This window comes from Ochlerotatus camptorhynchus, unplaced genomic scaffold, assembly GCF_037179485.1.
Source record: "Ochlerotatus camptorhynchus isolate MF236.1 unplaced genomic scaffold, CSIRO-AGI_Acam_v1.1 ptg000240l, whole genome shotgun sequence".
Classification (NCBI taxonomy): domain Eukaryota; kingdom Metazoa; phylum Arthropoda; class Insecta; order Diptera; family Culicidae; genus Ochlerotatus; species Ochlerotatus camptorhynchus.
In genome coordinates this window covers 800,184-818,620 of record NW_027040730.1, presented here as the reverse complement: position 1 = coordinate 818,620, position 18,437 = coordinate 800,184, and the positions used below count along the sequence as shown (strand labels likewise).

The window sequence follows — 18,437 nt, the reverse complement described above, 5'->3', positions numbered from 1 at the left end:
ATTAATGGTGGCCGTTGTATCCAGAATATCCGGAAGAGATCACTGGCAACGAGTTACTAGAAAAATGTTAGATTATTCACAGATTTGGTCCATACGCATGCATTTGATATGTCGTATGCTAAGTACCATGAGAACATTGATTGTGGCCACAGAAACCATTTTCCCGGATGTGTGATATACATTTAAATTAATCAAACCAAATACGATTTTGACAAAGGCTTCGTAAGGTTACTATGACAGCAGTATTTGTCTTGCATCTTAGATTGGTTTCTGTGTTTGAAAACCTTGAGAGTTTCATTTATTCCGGAGACAGATTTACGTTGTTTTTCCCGAACCCAATTTTCAAATTCCTGACTTTATCCAGTTTCTTGTTTGACAGATATTCCGGCCGGATCCTGCATCTGAAATATTTGATATGAGTATAAAACCACGATTAAACTGAAAAAAAAACGATAAATATTCGCAGAATCGTTTCATACTTATCAATTTTAATTTCAGTTAAGTTTTCTTTATTTGGGCTGGCTCGCCTCCAACTTATCAATTTTAAGTGTTTTGATGTATTTAATTTTTAAATTTACGATAAAGTCAATTGTAGCCTCCATAGTTGGTATGTAAATCATCCGAGGTAGGTTACATAAAGCGGGAAACAATTAATTGTCCTCATATGGCTATCAATTTCACTTTTCTACATATTTAGGTTTCATTTCTTAAAAGATATTTGATGGAATGCTCAACATAACGGAACTGTGGCTACACTTAACTTCATCGCTCATTAATTCCTTTTAGACAATTGCATTAAAATCGGTTTATCATCCAGAAACGCAAATTTCAGACTCTGTCAAAAAATTCGTTTATAAAAAAAACAAAGATTTTATTACGGAAACATTATCCAAATACAGATTGAAATCCTGGTCAATATGAGCCGTTGCCACCATATTTGGTACAAACATTTAGCACATAAAGAAACTTAATGGGACTGAATCCATTGGATATTCTCAAACATTTGCAAACACTTTTAAGAAGATTAATCCCAACCGTTGCAAAATAACGATTTTAAATTGGCTCACTACTTGACTAGCCTATTGGCCCCAAGCAAACTATGAACGTACCCAACTCTAGTCGAAATTATAGTACTACACTATGATTGTTTTGATTCACTATGAAAGTTTGACAGATAAAATGAGGGGTTCGTGGATTTTTCTATGTTTCGAGGGGTGGTGCATCGATTAGCTTGAGACCAAAGATAGTACCAGAGCTTAGCCAAAAAGTTGAGTATGTTTCATCGGGACCTTCTGGTCTTAGAGTAACCTCTATGCTATTTCTCCAAAATTATGCACGTTACGCTAACTGTCAATATGAATTACTTTTAAAAAATTTATGCTACCATCTATCAAGAACGATGCACAAAACTAATTGGAGATCACGAAATGTGATTGTCCAGGTGAAAAATGACTTCGCTTTTCGCAATCTTAAATCGTTTATGCGCTTTTGCAGATAGTTTTTTTAATTGGTTTAGTGATATGTAGTCTTTTCCTATTCGCGACCACCCACGACCACAGCACTGCACTGTACAACAAGCTTAAATTGTTGTCATAGAACAAAAAAAAAAATTACCATATTTGACTTGCTTTTGCTTCCCTACACTCAATTTCAATTCTACTAATTGACTGAGTAGACTTGTATTGCCCTCACTTTTTGTTTTCTCACGGAAATTTTACTCAGTTGCAGTTCAAAAGGGAATTTACTGAGTCACCGATTAAACTTCTTTTTGAACTGCAACTGAGAAAAAGTTCCGTGAGAAAAAAAAGAGAGGGCAATACAATTCTACTCAGTCACTGAGTATAACTGAAATTGAGTAATAGTGCGAAATATAATTATGCCCTAACACGTCACGTTTTTAGGTACCACCCTGCTTATGCTTGCGCGATCTATGACGTAAACTATCCGTCATATATAAGGAGTCGCTTGGCAATGTGTATTGCAACACTCATATCGAGTAAAGTGTGCTCCGGTTATAATTCTAAACCACAGTTTATTTTGTTGCAGTGCTCTTAATGACCAGTCGGTCGACAAAAAAAATCGTTTCTTTCAGCCAAAATTCGCATCACAAAAATCTTATTATTTTTCTTTTGGAAGTTCAATTCATATATTTGAAGGAAAAAATGTTGGTTTGCCAGATCCAAACTGCCGTGCCTTCCACTTAATCGCTTTCATTAAATTTTGCACAGTGGTCTCATCGACCTTATTCGCCGCCGAACGCCAGTTAGATTTGAACTGCTGCTCGTTTTCCATAGATTTATTAGTTTTTGTGAGATTTCGTTTGACCAAGGGCCAATACCGTTCGATAGGGTGGAGTTCTGCGCTATTGGAAGGGTTGTGGTCTTTGGGTACCACAACCACGTTGTTCGCATAGTACCACTCGATTGCCTTTTTCCCATAGTGGCAGCTCGCCAAGTCAGCACAGGTCTATTATGTTGCTTTAGGAATGGTAGCAGCCACTTTTCCAGGCACTCCTGGACGTAGATCTCTTGATTGATGCCACTTTTGAGACCACACGTGCATATGGCCTGCCAGACGAGATATTTTTCCGAGAACTTCGATAGTTTGTTGATTTTTTTAAATTTCAGCCACTCTCCCTTTTCCTGATGTGGTATAAAACTCCGGGGCTTAAAATCCACCTTCACATAAGTTTCGTCGTCCATGACGACACAGTCGAACTTTGTGAGCAGATTCGTATACAACTTTCGGGACCGCTGCTTTGCCGACGTGTTTTGTTTGTAATCTCGGTTCGCCATCTTCACCTTCTTAAACGTCGACAACCCGTCTCGTTTCTTGGCCCGCTGCACAGTAGTATGGGAGACATTGAGCTTGCCAGCGACGTCCCGGATGGAGAGTCACACCGGCAGCAAAGAGAAGCGAGAGCACACCAGGCACCTAAGCAACAGGGGGAAACATCAGCACAAACCATTCTAAATCAAATTATCGCGCCTGGGACACAAAACTATTCAAATGCAAGCACCGAAAAACTACACGCCAGCACAAAGATAGCCTGAGCTAAAAATAAATAAATAAAATAAAAGCACGCAGCGGAGCAAAAACACACAACCGTTCTCGAACGATTCTCAAAGCGGGCCATTGAAGTTAATGGCCTTAGCAGAACAAAATCGAATGACCGAACTTGCTAATGCATTTATTACGAATGCGTGAATCAATTGGAAATATTTTAACGGAAAAGTGTTGAAATATGTATCCAGATCTTAAGCATGCATAGCCCATTGATGTCTTTCGTACGCATACCAAAATACGTTTATTCAATGATTGTGGGGACAGCCATTGTTTCATGACATGCCGTATTACCTTAAAAGCAAAAATTACTACATTCCAAGTTAAAATCAAAGCACGAATATTTCTTTTAACCGATATTTCAAAGGTAGCGAAATAAGAGAGATGTGTCCAATAGAAACATTTGATATCATTAAAAATTACAGCTTTAATCCCATTATATCATTCGTTAACTATTTCCACATGGTTGAAAAAAACTTATACGTACCAAAAGTACTTAAGTGAAATTTACTGGAATTTTACTTCTCAATAAAGGTAAAAACAAAATAAAAATAGTTTGAACGCACTTTCCATCACTGTCAGTTTATTCTTTTTTTCATGGTCGAAGAAATATTAAAAAAAAAACATCCTTTACGCACATAAGCGCTTAACAATAATTTTGAGTTCGGGTCCTTTGTATGGTTTCTGACAGCACTCACCACGAGTGGGTGAGCCGCTTTCGATCGCGGAAAATTGACTTGAAAATGTATGGCAAAATGATTTTTTAATTATAGATTTTAATAATTATGAGCTATGTGAAATATTATTTCTATATAAAAGCACTAATACGTCAAGCTTAAATTGTAGAATTTGGTTAATAGAAAGAAGCAATATTTGTAGGGAAATCGCAGATTAACTGAAAATCTCCATTTCCACTCTTCTCTTGGATTATTCACCACCTCGGATGTAATGTTTAATTTGCGTTATAGCAATAGGAAGTGCAGGATGTGTTAACCTCACTTTTTTATCCATTGGAATTTGACACAGAAGTTTGTTGAAGAAAAATAAGTGTAAAAAAACAACCCCATTTTTTTAGTACATTTTTTTTAGCACATCATCATTTTTGTAATTGCGGATCTTAAAACTAGGTCTTCTTTCCCTTTATTTTACGTCGGTTTCTGTTCCACAATCTAGTGCCAATCACCGACGGACATAGATTGCCATCCATTGACGGCAATCGAATGTGCACAGGAAGGCAGCTTCCACACTTGCTTAGGATATCGCACCCATGGGCCGAGACCAACGGCTTACTTCCCTTCCGAAGGAAGACGTGACCAGAGATTTTTATGCCTCAGAAAAATCCCACCGACCTCGACTGGGATTGAACCCAGACCCATTGGGGCGAGAGAAAGCAGTCACGCTTACCACTACACCGCCGGCACCGGCCTTAAAACTAGGTGTTGCATGACCAGTTCTGGCTTTGCTTTGGTTCGCCAATCGTCCACTTCCCTATTAAACGCACAAATCGAGAGAATACTGTAAGATGGCAACCTTTGTGTTTATGCTCACTTATTCATTTGGTCTCGTGGGTCAATTTTATACTCGTGCTATGTTGCGAATGCTTGGCTGGGAAAAGGAGAGGGGCACTTTTTGGTTACGAATAACTTTCCTTTTTCTTTTGAGGCAGCGAACAAAATTGTTTACCGATTTCCACTTTTATGAGCGCCCGAGGAACCGTTCTTTTTAATATAAAGTCGTTATGTTTTCCTTTGGAATCGAAGTTTTCCCGCACAATCCAACCTGTATTTTTGTTTTTAATGTGCAATATGACCGATTATCTCCCTTCCTTACTTTAATTTCATCGCGATGAAATCGATGGTTGACTGAGCACGATAATAGGTTTGCCTATTCTTAGTATCGGTGATTACGTCCAATGCTGAATACAAGCGAATTAAAAATGCTCAATCAGCTGATCGGCCAGATGATGCCAGTAGAAAAGGTGAACGAAGATGATTTGTTGTTGTATGGATTCAGGCTGCTAATCGGAAGGTCCCGAGAGGCCGAACGAACCGATCGATAATGATGATCAGCGGTTAAAGAGGTCCCGAATGGCCAATAGATCAAACGAAACTTCGTTGAGGGAGCACTAATTAAAACTTCACAAAACACGTAAAAAACGGGACAAGAAATTGATAGCTGAAATTTGTCCATGTATCTTGTCGAGCTCAGCACACATTCTGAAATACTTCTTATGATGTCATAAAAAAACTTCATTAACGTACTATTTAACCGAAGTCCCAACGACTGCGAATACGAATAAGTCTTTGAATACAAATTAGCAGGCTACGAAAAAATAAAATTTAAATTAAAAAGTGTCAATTGGCAGTTATTTTTTAGGAATGTAGGAAATGTCGAAATTGCTGTAGACATCTTTTACAAAATTTTAGAAGATATAATTTCGGAAGAAAAAAAAATACGTTACAGAAACACACAAAATCCAGTCTGGTATAGCAGGCATATAAACAACTTGAGAAGTAAAAAGCAAAAAGCACATAAAATTTACCAAAACTCAATGGTAGTTATAATTTATCAATCTATTTGGACATATGCGATCAACTGAATTTAGCCATCAGTAATGCATTTGAAAAATATAATTCAAAAACTGAACAATTAAGGTTCTGTTCGAAGAGCTTCTTTAATTACGTAAAAACCAAATTGAAATCTGGAAATTTTCCTTCAAACGTCGCCGATAGATTGGAAAAAAAATGTAATTTTCAAGAAATTTGCATTATTTTGCATTTTATTCAGAATTATCAAGAGACATTGGCGTCAATCAACTTCAAGTGCAGGATATTTTGCAGCCTTTACAAATATTAGACGCCTCAGAAAGTCCTGGACCTGACGAAATTCCTCCAAAAATATGGAAATGAATGTCGTTCAAATGTATTCGAAATCATCACTGTACTGTTTAAATATGTCAGTGAAGAATTACAGTTGAGTCAGTCAAAACATCATTTGCAACTTGTGTCATCGAAATATCATGTTACATGCAACAACACCTTTTGGAACAAACATAAGTTGCACAGAAACTACACCACTGCGCTTTTGGAGGTAGAATGAAGTTTTATATGCGATTTGTTGTCCATAATTTAGACCTTCATTTATTCACACTAAGGTTGTTGTTGCTCGCTGATAAACAATTGTAGTTGCTTGGGAGTCACGTACGCACACGACAACACATCGAAATATCAGCTGTCAAGTTCCTTGTTTGCATGCTCGAAAACGATCGCGACATTTATTTACTCAGAAGCTTCCACGCATATTTTCCTCTAATCAATTATCATGCTACACGATAATAAGAAATGATTAACTTACTTTCCATATAATTATATTTTGTTGTTGTTATTCACTCCATTATTATTATTCACTGGTTATTCACTCCATTCAGCCAAGAGTCAATCTCTAACACTGCATGATTGGACGTGTTTGTTGTATCAATTATATTAAGAACACACCACATTAAAGAAAGCTTGACTCATCCCACCACCACCACCACCGAACAATACATCACAAGCGATCGAGTTTATACCAGGAAACAAATGGGAATGTGAGAACAGCATATAATGCACAATTGCAGCAGCAATTCTCAAACAAAACGTTTGCAAAAACTATCAATTAGATTAAGTGATCACCACACAATAGTTAGATATGATTTTTCCATACTACATTTACATAAGGAAACATATAAACTTACAAAGGTGTTAAACTTTCAATACTCACGCCATCTTTTGTAACACGATCACTCACGCGTTATACAAAATAGGCCTAATCGCCCATTTTGGGCCTACCGAGCAGACAACATCAAATAAATCCATTATTTCGGCGTTAACATGTAAATTATGCGTTTGTTACGATACTTTAGTTTAAAAGCTACCAAACGAAGTCAATATGAACGAGTTATATGAATGTTTGCACCTATAATCAGTGCTGTTAATTTTCATATCAGATCAATGTGCTTCTCTCTTTCTTCATACAGGTATTCCAGACATTCATCAGGATTCGAGAAATTGTTCAACCCGTTAATTCCATAAAAGTGTAATCATTTTTTTATCATAATTAAGCACAGGTGATCCTTCAAATGAAACGCATGTAATACTAAAAATAACTACAAAATAAAATAACACATGCATAATTATGAGCAGTACCGTATTTTTTTTTTTTTTTTAAAAAGTCTATGAAAATTCATTCAAAGTGATTTATTGGCGACTGTGTGTGTATGTTAAGTAACATATCATAAAACATTTTGCAAGCCTGTTTTCCTACTCAAATGTGTCACCCACATAGCCAAATAAAACAAAATTATGTCATACACATGGTCAAATAATCGAAGGCTGCGTTACAGAAACGACTAGCCGGAAGTCACATGCCTCTATGCTTTTTCGTAGTGCTTTCTTCCTACGCTCGTACTGGTGAAACTCTATGAGAATAAACGTCCAGCATTCCTGTACCGGCATTTGTGGAGCCGTTGTTATTCCGTAGTAAAATAAGCTATTGACCTTGCACAGTGGGGGTGTTGCTACTATAAACCATTACCTCCCTTTGTGCTTGGAATTTCATAAACATCGTTGGGCATACGGAATATGATGCCTATAAACGCAAAAGTAGGGAGTACATTTAACTTCAAAATTAAAGCTTTTAAAGCTGCATGCTTGGCGATGAAGATTACTAGATCCTGTATACGATGAAAGGTTCATGGCTAAATATTCCAAGAAAAGCTGTTATTGTTCACACCTGCAAGTCAAGTCGTCATTAATGAACGCCTTGTAAACAAAAACTTCAATTAAGACACGTAAAGACCGTTCTTCTTTGCACTATTTTGGAATAAAGAGTTTAAATTTGAAACATGATCTGTATTTGTTTAAAAACAGAAAATAAATGCATTCGTAAAACATTTACACCGTTCTGCAAAAGGCACCTAGCAACAAAAGTGAGCTAGATGCACAAGGAATATCTTTCGATGTCTGTTTCCTCTCAAGAAGTGCAAAGGACCATCCCCTTCACTTTGGACGGCATTGGAAAACTCAAGGCTAAAATAAAGCAATATATATGCAAATACAATTAATCCATACAAATACATATCTGAGCAGGGAACATTCAGCGGTAGTTGCACAGATGCATGGCGCCGAGGTACTATTCCTGTTTTTGTGTAAATTAATACACATCTGCTGAAAGGCTGCTTAAGTACCTATTTGCGATAATTTACAATGCTTTGTAACTTTGGCTAGCTTGCTCACCTCTTTTTACACTAGGGGAAAAACTCACTCAAATAAAGTATGCGACACATTGCACAATGCAGAGTGTTTCATAATTTGAATTAATCCGGAATAGTAGTCCTAAAGCTTTTGCTGTAATATTCAGACAATTGACGTCTTTGGTAAAGTTTTCAAACTTGAAAACATCCTACTTTTGGTGGTTGTAAACATTAGAGTGGCCCTCAAAATGATTTTGGGTCACTCTATTATTATTTTTTTTTATTTTTGACCAAGTTGTAACTGAGTTAATTTCAAGCAACATTTCGAAAGAAACAATATATTTCTATCTTTAAAAGTTCATATTTTAGAAACATTTTTAGAATTGAATTAGGTTGTACCAGAAAAAATTAGTTTTTTATCCTCTATTTTTTCAAATTTCTCGTGAAAGTCGTCTTGAAGAAATTCGAGCTTTTTAAAATACAAACTTTTGCTCTTTTAGTTTTTATAACTCTTAAAGATCATATGATATTAACGGTTTTCGCCCTTTTCAAATGTTAATTTTTCAGTACGGGGCAAGTAAACATATGCTTTCAAATATCCATTTGAAAAGGCTCAGTTTGAAATATATTATTCGAAAAAAAATGATATGTTATTTTATAAACTCGCATACAATGAGTTTAACTTTCTTCATTTTTTAAAATATAATTGAACAAAACTTTTTTATTAACAAAAATAAGGCATTTTTTTCATTTTTCATAAAACCCATGTTTAAAATAAATGGTCTGTATCTCTCTTTATGAAGATGCTATTCCCCATTAATAAAGGCATATTTAATGTATTTGAGTTTTAAAGATACCTCTAATTTTGTCGCGTCATATACTTCAAGCCCTTCCAAATACTGACATAAAAATTTGCATTTATTTACCCAATGCTGAATAATTTACATTTGAAAATGGCGTATTTTATAAAGCATATCGTAATATTGCGTTATCTGTAACTGATATTTATTTATTTATTTATTTATTTATTTATTTATTTATTTATATGACTGAACATCAACAGGCGTTATTTGCCCCAATGATGTAACTTAAACTAAACATGAAAAGTACGAAAACAAAACATCAATAAGTACATAGATAGTCATCTCGTAAAAAAAGGAACATAACTAAACAAACTAAACTGATCTAGAAAAAAAAACGAACTAAACCTCCGGCGAAGCAGCTGGCGAGTCAGGTCAAAATCAAACAGTGCGGAGAGTCTCTGTAAACCACCGATTGCACCGAACATGCTATGATTAGTTCGCTGTATGGGCAGGCACATTGATGTCAATTTGCTCAAGGAGGACAGGGCAATCGGTGCGTCCTTGCAAAATATCTGCAATTAGCAATGCCCTTGCTGACAGGCGCTCCAGATGGATCAGTTGCAAACGACTTTCGTAGCTAGGGAATCGGAAGGGATCCGTCCACGGCAGTTTACTTAGCGCATATCTCAGGAACCGTCGCTGAACAGACTCAACTCTTTCGACACCGTTGTTGTAGTGAGGATGCCAGACAACCGAGCAGTATTCTAATATGGAGCGAGACTAGGAGCAGTACAATGATTTAAGGCAGTAGATATCCGTGAAGTCTATGGCAATCCTGAAGATAAACCCTAGAATTCTGGAAGCTTTGTCGACTGCGTGCGAGATGTGCTACTTGAAAGAGAGTTTTGTATCCAGAATCACGCCTAGGTCCTTAATTTGGCTGACGCGCTCAATTTCAGTGCCTAACAAAACATACTTGAACATAAAAGTCTCTTTCTTGCGCGAAAAAGAGATAACCGAGCATTTGGACGGGTTAACCTCCATACGATTCAGAATACACCAATCAGCAAAAGCATTCAGCTGACGTTGAAGGAAGCAACAGTCTTCAATTGAATGAATTCGGAGGTAGAGTTTAAGGTCATCTGCGCAAGATAATCGTGGTCCCTCAATTACCAGATTCACGTCGTTGAAATAAATCAAGAAAATCAGCGGTCCCAGGTGACTACCCTGGGGTATGCCGGATGTGGCAGCGAACGTACGGGACTGGTGATCACCAATGACAACAGTAAGATAGCGATCGGTGAGGTACGACTGAAACCATTGCAGCTGTGGATACCAAGCCTGTCCAGTTTAGCGATTGATATGCGGTGATTCAATTTATCGAAGGCAGCAGATAAGTCAGTATAAATGACATCCGTCTGAGCACGATCCGACATACTGTTAGAGATGTAGGCAAGGTTACAAAGACTCATTTCAGCTAAAATAATGTTTTTCGGAATAATAAAACCAAAAGATGGTATGATGGCATGTTTTACTTGTAACTTACAAGAAGAGGTTACAAAGTATGCGTTGGAAACATAAAAGCTGTAAATTTTGCTTTCTATGAGTCACAATCAGCGATTTGCTGATCGCTGAGTGAGTGAGTGAGTGAGTGAGTGAGTTTGTGAAAAATCGCTGATTGTGACTCTCATGAAGTGAAATAAACAGGTTTAATATGTCAAACACATTCTTTGCAACCTCTTCTTGTATCCTACCAATTCAAAATTTGATCATGGCATCTAATTATTTCATAATTTAGAAAAACATTGTTTTAGCTGAAATGAGTCTTTGCAACCTTGGATGTACGAAGTAAGGCACAGCAAGTTAGTGGCAGTGGAGCGACCAGCCATGAAACCATGCTGGTCGATACTAATATACGGCTTACAGTGAGCAAGTAACAGTTCCATAACAACGAGTTCGAACAATTTAGCAACAGCGCTAAGCGAAGTAATGCCACGGTAGTTGCCAAAGTCCTGTTTGTTGCCTTTTTTATGTACTGGAAACATGTGTGCCGATGGAATTCCGTCAGGACCCGGATTGTACGACGACTTGAGTTTCGAGGAAGCCCTGAAAAACATCTCGGGATTGATGTCAATTCTGCTCATGATTAGGCCAGAGAATGGTACGTAACTGGCAGCCAGTCGGGCATGGTCGTCACTCAGTCTCTCGTCCGTGAAGACAATAGCAAATTTTTCAGAGGACAGCTGATATATTGCGTTGATGAGGCCACGTTACCATTATGTGTCATAGACGACGGCAGACCAGCTTCATGACGTTGTTCGTTGACAAACTTCCAAAACTGCTTGGGACGTGACTTAAGCTTTCTCTGCAATACACGTCGATACTGAAGAAAGCACCGTTTCGCAACTCGTTTGTATGCGTGATTGATCCTGACATAGTGACGTTGAAGAGATAGTGTGCGGTGCTTGGTGAACTTCCTAAGAGGGGCTCTCTTTCTGGATTTCAGTCGACGAAATTCGCTCGTATGCCATGGTGGATGGGTCGTATGATGATGACACCGTGTCCAATAAGTCGTCCCAATCTAAATTGGAGAGTAACTCGGCGATACTACCATGGTCGGCGTTGCGAAAATCGTAGGAAACGGTGGCAGGTGATATATTAAAATCATGCATCAGCTTAGTACTTAACGTCACCAGTAGGGTGGCGACGATCCAGTCTCACCAGAGGAGTGGGCGCCTCGCATAAGAAAGGAGCCATGTCCTGGGCGCTTACAAAACAAAGATCCAAACTGCGGTTGTTCTGGTTAATAGCATGGTTGATTTGAGAAAGAGTGGCTGAGCTGTAATTGTCCAGATGGAGCGAAGAGTAGGAATGGATGACAGAGTGATCCATGTCAGGTACACCCCAAGTCAATACTGAAAAAAGTTCTAAAATAGGAACGTTAATATATATAACAAATGTTGCTCATAGTTGCTTACCATTACAGATTTGATTTCAAAAATTAAAATAATGGACTTTTCAAGCACAAAACATCACCAATGACACCAAACGTCTAAATATTACAACACAAGGTCTAGGGACTGCTATTCCTACTTATTTCCCATTCTGGACTGTTTTCGATCCTGCTGCTTGTTCTTCTTCTCTGTTCTCTTCCTTTTCAGGAGTCGTCACGTTGATTACCATTACTTCTTCATCGAGCACCTTAATCGCATCGGTTGTGGCACCTCCGGATACCACACTTGCGTATGAACTTGTATGCAAACTGTTGTTTCCTTTATAGAAGATATTCCCCTTCAGATTGAGTAAATGCAGCGATGTAGGAATTTCTTTCTTCACATCCATATGTATACCACGCACTAGAGTGTAAATATCGAAACCCAGCTGAGGTTGGAATTTCCCCCGAACCACACGCTTTACTTTACCGAATTTACCGTACCGAGCACCAACGGGAACTTCAGGTGGCAGATCATAACCTCACATTTTTTTTTTCTTTGTTAACTAGTTAGTTTATTTGGAAGGCTCAATCGTGTTAGCTTTACTGAGCCGATAGTTCATTGTTCTTTGTTTGTAACAAAATTCTCTTAATTCTATGTCTAGTAGGAGTTGGGCCGAATACTCGCGGCTTACTCGAGGTTAGAGAGGTAAATTGTTGAAGGATAGGATCAGGGGAGGAGCTTGGGGGTAAGGTTTTGTTGTCTCATCAGAGCGTTGTTGCCAGTATGAACGGTAGTGCGGTTCTAGTTTCGTCAGGAGTTCGACCGGCTATGTTGACCAGTGGGCGACGATGAGACTCATCGAGACGGGGGGACAAAAACTATTAAAGAGAGACAAAAGACAAAGGAATTAAATTCGTATACTAGACATTTGAAGACATAAATCAGATATCGCGAGTTAACAACACGTCTCTGATAAACATAGGGTTGTCTTCCTTGGGCCTCGAGGGTATTCAAAAGTCGCTCTCTGGCGGCGTCATCATCCGTACATTGCCAAACTGCGTGATCGATGTCATCGTAACCGTTTCCACGCCGACAGATGTTGCTGTCCACGACGTTTATTCTATTGAGATGAGCATATAGCGAGTAGTGGTATAACATAAGTCTACTCATCAGGCGAATGAAGTCACGACTTAAGTCCAAGCCTTTAAATCACGCTCTCGAAGAAACATTAGCAATAATTGAATGTAACCACCGTCCAAGTTTTCCATTGTCCCAATCGGTTTGCCAACTCAAAAGGGTACTCTGGCTCACTAAATGGTAAAATTCATCGTGTGAAAAAATCATCAAATTGTTGTCTTAGATGTTATGAAGATTGTATATAACATATATTGTGGCAGTATGTATTTCCCACTTTCTCTGAAATTGTAAGCCGCCATCTTGTATTTCAAGATGGCGATGGATATCGATTTTTGGTCTCTAGACGTCATCCCGATTCCGTAAATATACATATTGACGTGTATTTGGCAGTGTTTCCCACTTTTTCTGAAACTGGAAGCCGCCATCTTGTATTTCAAGATGGCGCTCGATATCGATTTTTGATCTCGAGACGTCATCCCGATTCCCAAAATATGCATATTGAAGGGTATTTGGCAGTATTTCCCACTTTTTCTGAAATAGGAAATACCAATATTGAAGGAAATTAACATTATTTCCGGCCTTTTTTTGAAATGTGTCCTCTTTTTTAGAATGGATGGTTTCTTGTCGTGATCCTCCTTTTTAAATGACCTATAGAACTATGTCTCAAGGAACAGTATGAGTGACATATGACTAGAATAGTTAGTCGCGACTGGATGGATTCTTGATTTTGTCGTGGTGATCTATTCGTGCGACAAGAAATTGTTGTTTGACGAGAATTTTCCAGGATGACCATTTTTTAATGTATCTTGTCGTGCGTCAATGACAAACGCGACAATTCCCATATCTGGCCGCACTTGAAGCCAGCAGCGCAAAGGACATTCCTAGCGTTTAGAATCCTACACTCAAAAAATTTATCACATAAACTTCACTGGAAAAAACACGTAACCTTCAGATATTAAGAATAATTCAGATATTAAGAATAACTGTAAGGTACATGACGTTAATATATGTTATCACAAATCGTATTAAAAGCAATGTAATACGCTTTGAAACTTAGATGAATATATATAAGTTTCAAAAGAATTACATGTAAGATAATTTCACTTAGATTCTACATGAATTTATAGTGTGAAAATTTCCGAGTGGTCCTAACATGGCGTCCAAACGGTGCATTGCTAACGAGTTGTTGCTGCATTCACAAATACCATTGGATTTGTTGAATTTTCTGATAAGTATGACGTTTTATTTTTGTCATGATACACCATTCATTTATGGTACGTTTTTAGAACGAGGAATTGACGGACGAGGAATGATCTCACCCGAAAGATTGGCAGAGGCATCCCTATAAAATTGTTATGGATATTTTGCTTCACGACGTGTTTGGGTATCATCCAAACCATTTGTGGAATAGTTCTATTATTTGGGTTTTCGTTGTTTATGGTAATTTTTTTTATTAGGAATATATTATCAGCTTTCTGAACAATACAATTTTTATTACCTTGAAAAATTATTTTAAACTTCCTAACAATGGATGATGCTACGAAGAAATTTACTAAAGTTTAAGTAAAAACATTATAAAATCTACTTAGAAAGTACCCTAAAATCTTTGTTGTTTTCTAGTGGATGGGGCAAAGATCTTTTCACTTTGAGTAATTTTCACTTAGATGCTACATGCTACAAACCAATCCACATATAACAAACGTAAAATTTACGTGAAAAACTAGATGGAAAAATCTATGTATATTTTCATGTAACATCTAAGTGAAAAATTTTCTGAGTGTAACGACTTAAGTGCGATGGTCGATTCTCTCTATCACGTTTCACATTGAGTTACAGTAATCCCCCGAATAACACGGTGGATAGTGCGGTCCACCTACCGCTATGTCTCTACCATCCTCCAACCAATTGAGCTGATTTTCTGTAAGTGACTAGTATATGGTTGACAGTATTTTTTTTTTCTTTATTTAAGAGATTTTTAGCCTTAAACTAGTTCATCTCCGTAGGGCAACAGTATTTGACAGTAATAACATACACAAAATCAGACATAAAGTTGTTGGGAAGTGGCCCGAATCTTTTGAAGAGTGGAACTGTTAGGAGATGCCGATCCCAACATCGAGCGATACCTTCCAGTAAGGGGGTTCCAGAAAATTAATCTTTACGAGGATTCTGCGTAAGTCCATCCTCCAGATTATCCCAGTAGTGCTTAAATAAAACTCTCATTTTAACATTAAAACTCTCATTTTAACATAAAAACCAACTAACACCAACTGCCACTGCATTTATATTATAACTAACTAAACTTAAAAAGGTACGATACAATACTTATGATGAACGTTCAAGCCCAACTGATAATATCCAATTGCATTCGATAGATCTTAAACCCTACTTATATGTTTTCTAAAGCTAAACAAGAGTGCTAAACAGCTACACGGATTAGCAATGCAGCTCCCACGGCTGCGGCTGCTTCCCACGCTACTTCTATTGTTGCTGCTGTTCTTGCGGCTGCTGCTTTTGTTGCTGCTGTCCCTAACGAGCTTATGAGAACGTACAATCAGTCCGTGGAATGTAGTGATTCGCGACCATTCATTTTGTCCAACCATGGGTTTGTCCAAACTAGTGATGTCGGGGTCAGACTCTCTTCGGAGACCATACCTTCGATGTCCACATCACAAGCATGAATGTAAACTCGAGCGTAAAGAGCTGGGAGACAGTAATCTCATTAGCTTGCTTCAGATTAGAGACGGATACACGAAGTTTATTGTGCCTAACCTTCGTGATTTCGGTCACGGCCGAGAATCGCTTCGTCAAATCATTTGAAATTTGTACAACATTTAAAGGTTTGTTTTTGGGCTGAAAGTAGACAACTCATGGACCATTCGAGTCATTCGGGAAGGCCCGCGATTTGGTGTTTTTCTTAGCCTTCCCATTGACAGACTGAGACGACGAATCAGGGATGACATCATCAGTTTTCTGAGATGAGTAGTCATCCATGTCGTTTTCCTACAAAACTTCAAAACTGGTGTTAGAAGCAAAAATTTTGTAAACATTGCTGAACATCTGCGAACAGATAGAAATACGTCACTGCCAACAGCTGTTTCGTGTAAAAACATAAACATTGCAATAAAATGCGAACACCACTAAACATTTGCACATTTCATTAAAACCAATAAAACCTTTGGCCCAGACCTTATATAAACATCATTGCTCCTATACTACCCCCGATCGTTATATGTGTAGGCGTTTACACAGACGGCTGGGAAGCAGCGTTACCAGAATGTTTTAAAGCTTATCGATATGAAAGGTTTTAAAAAATCGGTATTTATCGGTATTTACTATTTTATATAATTTTATATTTTTGCCAATTTTGAAAGCGAAAATTTTAACTTCTGGAAGAAGGTGGAGGAAGCTGAAAACAACATCCAGAGAAAGAAGAAAGAAGCTCTTCTGGAGGAAATTTGAGGAAAGTTCTGAGAGAAGTCGGAAAAACAAGAGAAACTTCTGGCGACAATTTAAAGAAACTGTCACATTCAAAGAAAGGCAGAAAAGTTTCGGAAATTGGAAGTAAATTTCAGAAGTAGCGCTGGCAGAAACTTCCCAAGGTAGATTGGAAAAAAATCTGGAAGAAATCGGAAGCCAGAGCGCTAACGGAACAGTCGAAAGAACATAATTCCGGAAGACAGGTCAAAAAACATCCCTGAAGACCCCACAATGCCCCTGAAGTTTTTGGAACTTTCCTGAAATGTACTTAGGAATATTCCATATTTCCTCGGAATTCCTTAAAAGTTCTAGAAATTTTCCTTGAGTTAACAGGGCTGTTTTGGAGTACTCCGATCATCTTTGAAATACTTAAAAAATTTCCTGATTATAATGAGACTACCGGAATATCTCTAATCAACTTTGAAGGCCTCTAGACTTTCTTGAAGATTAGGAAATTTCTTAAGCGCTCTCACAATTTCCTTGAATTTTTCGTAAGATCAGCATTGAAGTTCTCGGATCTTCCCCATTCTTCTTATTTTTAAAAGTTATTGGCACTGCCATAAATATGCACGGAACTTCCCATAAAATGTTGTCAAAATGTGCTAATGTTCATATAACTTCCCTTACGTTTCTTAAATTTGCATGAGCCCCTCGGAACATTGCTGAAGTTTTCGGAAATTGCTTGAGTTTCTCGGAACTCCTTTAAAATTTCAGTGATTTCCTTGAAATTTATTGATCTGTCCTGATGTTCTCGGAGCTGGCCAAAGTTCTATAAATTCTCCTGAAACTAAACTGCCCTGAAAACCATTAAATTTTCCAGAAGTTCTTTGAACTTAAGAAGTATCCAAAATCACTGGAGTTCGCTGGACTTTCCTGAAATTTCCGGGTTTTAGAATTTTAGCAGAAGTTATTGAAACATTCATTAATTTATCGAAACTTACTCTAAAGTCTGGAGTTTTCTGAAGGTTCAGAACTTCTTAAAAGTTCCTGCAGCTAGTGTGGTTCCGCAATCAAAATCTGGAAGTATCCCTGAAGTTCCGGGAAAGTTGTAAATAATTAACGATGTAAGGTGGAAGAAAATCCAGGAACTTGAATAATGTTTAAAAAGTATTTCCCGATTCCCCCGGAATTACCAGATAGAGCCATCGACTGTTTATAGATTCATGACATATTTGAAGATGATTTTTTTTTTAAGAATTTTGAAGGCTAAAAAAATTGAGATATTCAAAAAGATACAAGTGTATCACAATAATTTTCTACGAAATTCTGAGCGCGGGCAGGCAATAATCATTTCGATTATTTAAAAAAAATCGGTATAAATATATGTATATGGTATATAGTCAGATTGCTCAGTCGTAAAAATGTAATCAGGTGGAAGCTGAAAGACTAAGAAATCGGTTGAATATATCCAGCGAAGTGTTTTGATGAGAAAATACAATGAAATTAATGTGCTAAAGCCAACATTTACCCTTTAGCATTATTACCACTCTTGGGCCATTTATGACTTATCCAGGGATGAGGTATGAACTCGTGAATTTGACGTGAGAGGTATGGATTTTAATCAATAACGCCAGGGCCGTTTTCGGTAGAGGGTATGCCTCCTTGTGCCGGTTTTTTTTAAATTAAAAACCACTGGTTTATTGCACGTCCATACCGCGGAAACATGTGGCATGATTATGATAACAATAGAACAATGCTCCACAACAGCTACGAAAACTTCTAAATAATGGTATAAAGTCAAAATTGATTTTCTTTTAGCATAATTTAACATAATCACCATCAATTTGTTAC

The 18,437-nt window shown here is 37.6% G+C and overlaps 1 protein-coding gene across 1 annotated transcript in view; it reads left to right on the top strand.

Annotated features, from left to right (window-relative positions):
• The window catches only part of LOC135704443 (G-protein coupled receptor dmsr-1-like), a 125,284-nt gene extending 118,178 nt beyond the window's left edge, over positions 1–7,106 (top strand). Inside the window, exon 5 of the transcript XR_010517789.1 lies at positions 7,079–7,106. The gene's annotated coding sequence lies outside the window, so the exon portion shown is untranslated. The remainder of the gene's footprint in view (positions 1–7,078) is intronic.
• Positions 7,107–18,437: the final 11,331 nt, after the last annotated feature.